At 30.2% G+C, this 6,363-nt stretch overlaps 1 pseudogene; it reads left to right on the top strand.

Annotated features, from left to right (window-relative positions):
• The first annotated feature begins 490 nt into the window (after positions 1 to 490).
• On the top strand, positions 491 to 2,039 carry LOC107806826 (F-box/kelch-repeat protein At3g06240-like; annotated as a pseudogene).
• Positions 2,040 to 6,363: the final 4,324 nt, after the last annotated feature.

The following is a 6,363-nucleotide window of genomic DNA, read 5'->3' as shown; positions in this document are numbered from 1 at the left end:
AATATTGAAATTGATTTTTAAATAAGTATTTACGTATTTGAATAGAAGTGTTGAAACTGATAATAAACAGTATGTGTTTGATAAAAAAAAGTGGTGATAAGCTATTCTTTTGTTAAAATGATTAAAATACCCTTGAATGTTTTTCAAAAGATTATAAATTAAAAAATTTCTTTGTGAAGAAAAGAATTAACAACGAATATGGAATGAATAGAAAGTTACAAATTTTATTTTGAAAAAACTATTTTGTGAATTAGAAAATATTATTAGGATAAGCTAGTAAAAATATTGGTCAAACTAAAAGTGTTTATAAGTTGAAAAGTCATAAGTTGCGGGTCACCAATTTATGACTTATGACTGATTTTAATTTATAAACACTTAGGCATATAAACACTTTGGGTGTTTACCAAACACATAGATAAACCAAAAGGTACTTATACCGAAATTTGACAAGAAGTTTAGCCAAACACACTCTATATAACTCAACTCCACACTCCATAGTACCATCAAGAAAATAGTAAGCAAGTGAATCAAAAATGGAGGAAACATCAATAGTTTTGGTGCAAGAATTACCAAACCTTCCACAAGAAATCATCTTTGAAATTCTCTTGAGATTACCTGTAAAATTCTCTTGAAATTCAGGTCTGTTTCAAAACCATGGCTTTCTTTACTCTTATCTCCTCTATTTAACAAAACCCATGTCAGTTTTTCCTTAGTCAACCCCAAAATGACTGATTATAGACTTGCGGTAGTAGCCTCAGTTTCTAAATTGGGCAGATTCTGCAATATTTACAACATGGGGTTTGAAAAAGATTCATTTTTTACTATGGTTAAACATAGTAATCCTGCTAAATCTTTAACTCTCTCTGCTAAGATTTTGGGTTCTTGCAATGGGTTAATTTGTTTAACCAGTGAAAAGTTGACACTAATGTTATTCAACCCATGTACTGGAAATTTTAATGTTATTCCTGATACAGTGCTGAAAGATTATAGTGGTGGTTGTTATGGTAGATAAGGATTTGGTTATGATGCATTTATTGAAGATTATAAGGATGTTAAGATTTTTAGTTTTCCTAAAACTGAGGGAAGATATGAGAACGTGGTTAAGATTTATAGCCTAAAGGCTAAATCTTGGTCGACTATTGAGGGTTTTAATAGTGGTTATATAAATGGAAAGTTGGGTGTTTTTGTTAATGGGGCTCTTCATTGGGACACATGTTATAGTAAAATAAATTATTCTTGGGAAATTGTTACTTTGGATTTGGCTGCAGGGAAATATGGGAAAATAGCTTTGCCGAGCTATGAAGATGAAGGTATTTATTGGACATTAGGTGTTTCAAGAGGGTATTTAGTTGCTTGTTGTAACTATAAACCAAAAAAGGCAGATATGTGGATAATGAAGGAGTATGGTGTCGAGAAATCTTGGACTAAATTGGTTACCATGTCATTGCCCGTTGATCGTAGGGATTCTGTCTTACCGTTGTTTGTGACAGAGAACGGCGATGAAGTTTTGCTGCAGCTTGGCGCCGAGGTAACACAATATAATTCAAGGAATGCATCATTCAAACGACTCGACGATTTCATGTCAGGTGATTTTCGTCAAGTTCAAATGGCCACATACTTTTAGAGTCTTGCTTCACCTCATATTTAGTGACGTGATGATACGTTAGACGGTGAAGACAAATGAGTTTAAGAGATGGGTGATGAAGGAGTATGGTGTCGAGAAATCTTGGACTAAATTGGTTACCATGTCATTGCCCGTTGATCATAAGGATTATATCTCACCGTTGTTTGTGGCAGAGAATGGTGATGAAGTTCTGCTGCAGTTTGGCGCAGAGCTAACACCGTACAATTCAAGGAATGCATCATTTAAGCGACTTGAAATGCTGCTATTCTCATATTTATTGATATTATCGTATCTTGTCATTGTATCTTTTGTATTATTCCTTATTATGTAAGGTGCTTGGTCTTTCAGCACCGAGAAATGCTACTATTATTATGCTTAATCAAAGTTCTATCTTCTTACACAACTCATATATATCATACAGCATGTGGATACAAAATCCTTGAATGAACTAATGTTCAACGCCATATAGATATGATTTGGGTAAAAATAGTTGCTTGAATGCATTAATAGACCGTGTACTGACCATCTTCTCGTGAACTTTATGAAAGTTCCTTGACTTATTCAGCTGAGTATGTGTCAAAATCAGATAGTTTATTACAGTATGGAACTTGTTTGCACATGAAGTCTAAGTGCCACAAGTTGTTCAATTGTTTGTTGTGGCCAGGGGCGGCTCAACATTGTCGGTGGCTGTTTGCAACAAATTTATGCAGAGAAAAATAAAACTGCAATTACAAATAACTATAAAGAAAAAAGGACTGCAATTACAAATAACTATAAAGAAAAAAGGATCTTATTGATAAACGTTGTAGGTTACAACTCTGTTTATCCCTTAATTCTATTCTACGTTCGAGGGCCTTAGCGGCGTATTTCTCGAACGTAGGACTTTAAGCAAGACATATTTGACATGTCTTTGATCTCTTAATGAATATTCCAAGAGTTACATGGAATTTCGGAGATCTTATATTTGATATTTTTGTGATTCCGAGAGTTTATGGAATTGCTGAGATCGTCTTTGAAGGACACATGTAGCCTTATTTATAGGCATGAATTAAGGTTTAAGTGGAATAGCCACCAAGTAACCCTAATAGACTCCTAATATTTTAAGAGTTGTTTTAAATTTAGGATTTATCTTGCTTTGTTAAAATTTCAGTGTCTAAAGCCAAATCTCGATGAGAGGCCGTAATTCTTTTTTGTACTAAAATATTTTCTTTATATTTTCATGTGAAATCTATTTTCCTAACTTTTTGAAATGCGAAGTTACTAATAATTTTATTAGTAACTTATTCTATTAGTTCTTTTCAGCTGTTCATACCACAAATCCTTTTAATCTCTACTAAGACGTTAATCCTAGATAAATTTTATCAATTTTAATTTAGAAAAAAAATCTTCCGCAGATATAACTATTATAGGAATATTATTTCATGAGTAATATAGGTATTTGAAAAAAAATCAAGTCTTATTTTTTGATCAAGTATATTGATTAGAGCATCGTCTTCTACTTGTAGTATTTTCTTTAACACTTTCGATTTGAAATTAGGTTTAAACTATCAAAATCAGAGTGACTATTATATTTTTATCGATATTGAGGCATTTTTTAGATTCTTATTTTCTAGTAATCTTAAATTTTTCTCACAAAATAGAAAATCAAAGATATTTCACACGTTTCGAATTATTCAAATCTTAATGGTTAACTTTAATAACTAATCAAAGTTTTTTTAAATTATAAATAGTACGTTTTACTTTAAGCTATTCAGAATTTTTTTTTTAAAAAAAATAGAGGTAACTTATAAAAGTATACTACTAAAAAAAATGGGGCCTCAAAAATTTTAGCGGCCTAGAGCCATTGTTTTGGCTGCCTCACACTTCAGCCGACACTGGTTGTGGCACGTCCCCGCTCTCTAGGAACTGTGATTATGCAGCTTTAACCAAACCCCCACCCCATTCCCACACCCTCCTCTACAGAGATATACATACTTTCATACAGGGGCGGACCCACATGGTGTCAAGGGGTTCAGTTGAACCCGCTTCGTTGAAAAATTATATTATATATATTGATAAATTATACTTAAACAGATGACAGTTGTGTAAAAATTATAAAATTGAACCCACTTTGAACAAACATGCTCTTGGTCGAGGTGGTCAAGCGGGTTCAAGCTGTCTAGGCGGTGCCAAGTTCGAGTCCCATTTTGTCCATTTTCTAATTGTTCTTTTAATCTGTATTGTAGGACGAAGTGTACGCAACCGATGGCCAAGATAAGTGTGTTTCAAATTAACCAAGAGTCCCTCTAATATTACTCTCATGTCCACTCGTTTGTTATTTTACTATGTTACTTTATCTTCTTTTTTGCCAGAATACAATTTATTCTATAGTTTAATCTGCTAAAAAAAAAAATCAAACCTACCTACAAAGTGAAATTTGCTCGTTATTTCTTAAAATTTGATAAAATGCAAGTACATTTGTTGAAATTATTTATAATTAGTTAGTTTTATTTAGTTTAGTAACGTTTATTTGTTTTATACTTAATTTTCTAGTTTGGTATATAGCTCCAAAAAATTGTTACTTGAATTAGTTTAGTATTTATAGATTTATTCTCTTCGCTCTTTTAGATAACAACATCTTATCAGTAACAAAGAAAACTCTAGATTTATTTAAATATTTTAGAGTTAATAAATTTTTGAAGTAAAATTTGTAAATTATTAAATAAATTTCTACAAATAGATAGATAATTTTTTTGTACCTTTTTAAAAATATTTTTAATTATGTTAAAACTATAGAGTGCCAATTTTAAAATAACTTCATTTTGAGATTGTGTTAAGAATAATTAATAAATAAATAAATAAAATGATCAAATCTTGATCGTCATACCCAACACTATTTATACTATTACTTGCGCTCGTCTTTGACTGAACCCGCTTATGCAAAATCCTAGGTCCGCCACTGCTTTTATACATATATAACTGCCTTTCAAAGACAGAAATTATCTATTTATAAAAAATTGTTTCCATATTCTTTCTCCTACCAAAAGGAAAGAAAAAAGAAATATGTGTTGACAAAGAGATTTCCCCTGTCCCTTTCATAAAAAGGGAGAGATTAAATGGATATATTTATTGGATCCGTCATGACGGTCAAAGTAGTGATTGCGTTTTGCATTTTGCATTTGGGGATTGCGTAGTGACTGCATGTCAAGTGGCGGTGACTATTATCAAATATCTATTGGCCTGCACTAGATAAAATATCAAATATCAAATATCTATAGGCTGCATTAGATAATACCAAACTATATCAAATATCGTTTGGCAGGAGTCATTAGATAAAATTATGTATGCGTTAGCTTCGTATATTAATAATATCTTATTTGGTATATTTTTTAAACCTATGCATTAGTTATGTAAGTATTAGTTATACACCTTATTTGGTATTATCCTATGCATAACTAATGCATAAGAAACCATGATATTAACAATGCAATGGGTTTTAATGCATACATTAGCTTAGTTAAATACAAAATTATCCTTCAAAATTTATGCTTGATTAAAATATACTATTATATTAATGCAAGTTTGAAATAACCCAAGAAAGTGGGAAATAAAGTTATACCCCTAGTAAATAAATAAATATTTAGCATACTTTTTTTATATAAATAAATATTCAGTTCTATACTACAATATAGGCAGACAAATCAAATAAATTTTTTAAAAAACTTTTTCATATTAAAATATTCCTCAACATATATTTCATTTAAAAAGATAAAGTGATGAACTGATTATGAGGGTATTTTTTTTTGTAAACGGGCTATTCTTTTATAAATTGTGCAATGCTTTAATACATCAAACCAAACAATGGATAAGAAATAGGTCAGCATAACTAATTTCAGCAGAACTAATTCGCGAGACCAATGTGCATAGGATTTTTCTGCTCATACTCAGTCAAATTCTAGTATAGTTTATGATATCATCCCACGGAGATTGGTTAATCTAGGCTACAAACTTTAATATTTTTACTACTATTTGAGAGAACCAAATTGATAAAAGAAGAGTGAGGTCTTAAAACTTGTAAATTACTTAAAGCAAAACAAACAACTTCCGAAAGATTTACAATTAAAAAAGAGTTGGGAATCGTTGAATTCACTTGATAATATTAAAAAATAAAATCTCAATTTCTTAATGTATTTCTCTAAATAATAATTGCTTATTACTAATGCAATTATATTTACTCACTAAGAAAAAGTCAATTAATAATACTCCGTGAAGTTATGTAATTAGTTGAGTTAAAACTAGTGACGGTCAAACTGAAATATTTTCTTGCTTGAATTGTGCTAAAAGACAATACGAACTGCGTGAGAATATTTTTTACCAAAAATCAATAATCTTACCTACAACAATTCCTCCATGAGAATTAAAACTGAGACAAACTAGATTAGAGATTTAAAATAAGACTTTTATAAAAATTATTCTAACTCTACTATTTTATTCATTGGCTATTATATATTAATTTTGCTCCATGAGAATTACAAAATTAATATAAGAATAACTTAAAGAAAGTATATAGAAGTAATAATAATGATTAATTAGAAACCATTATTTCAGCACAGTATGATTTACAAAAAGAAAATTTTAAGCCAAGGATGTATTAAAACTGAACTAATATTATAAAAATATTTATCAAGCTTCATCAACTATCACTACAAGAAATTTGATTATTAACGACCACTTGTGATGACCCAAAATGTCATCTTTAA

The sequence above is a fragment of the Nicotiana tabacum genome, chromosome 1 (genome assembly GCF_000715075.1).
Source record: "Nicotiana tabacum cultivar K326 chromosome 1, ASM71507v2, whole genome shotgun sequence".
Classification (NCBI taxonomy): Eukaryota; Viridiplantae; Streptophyta; class Magnoliopsida; order Solanales; family Solanaceae; genus Nicotiana; species Nicotiana tabacum.
The sequence above is the reverse complement of the archived record's forward strand: the minus strand, read 5'-3'. Positions and strand labels throughout refer to the sequence as shown.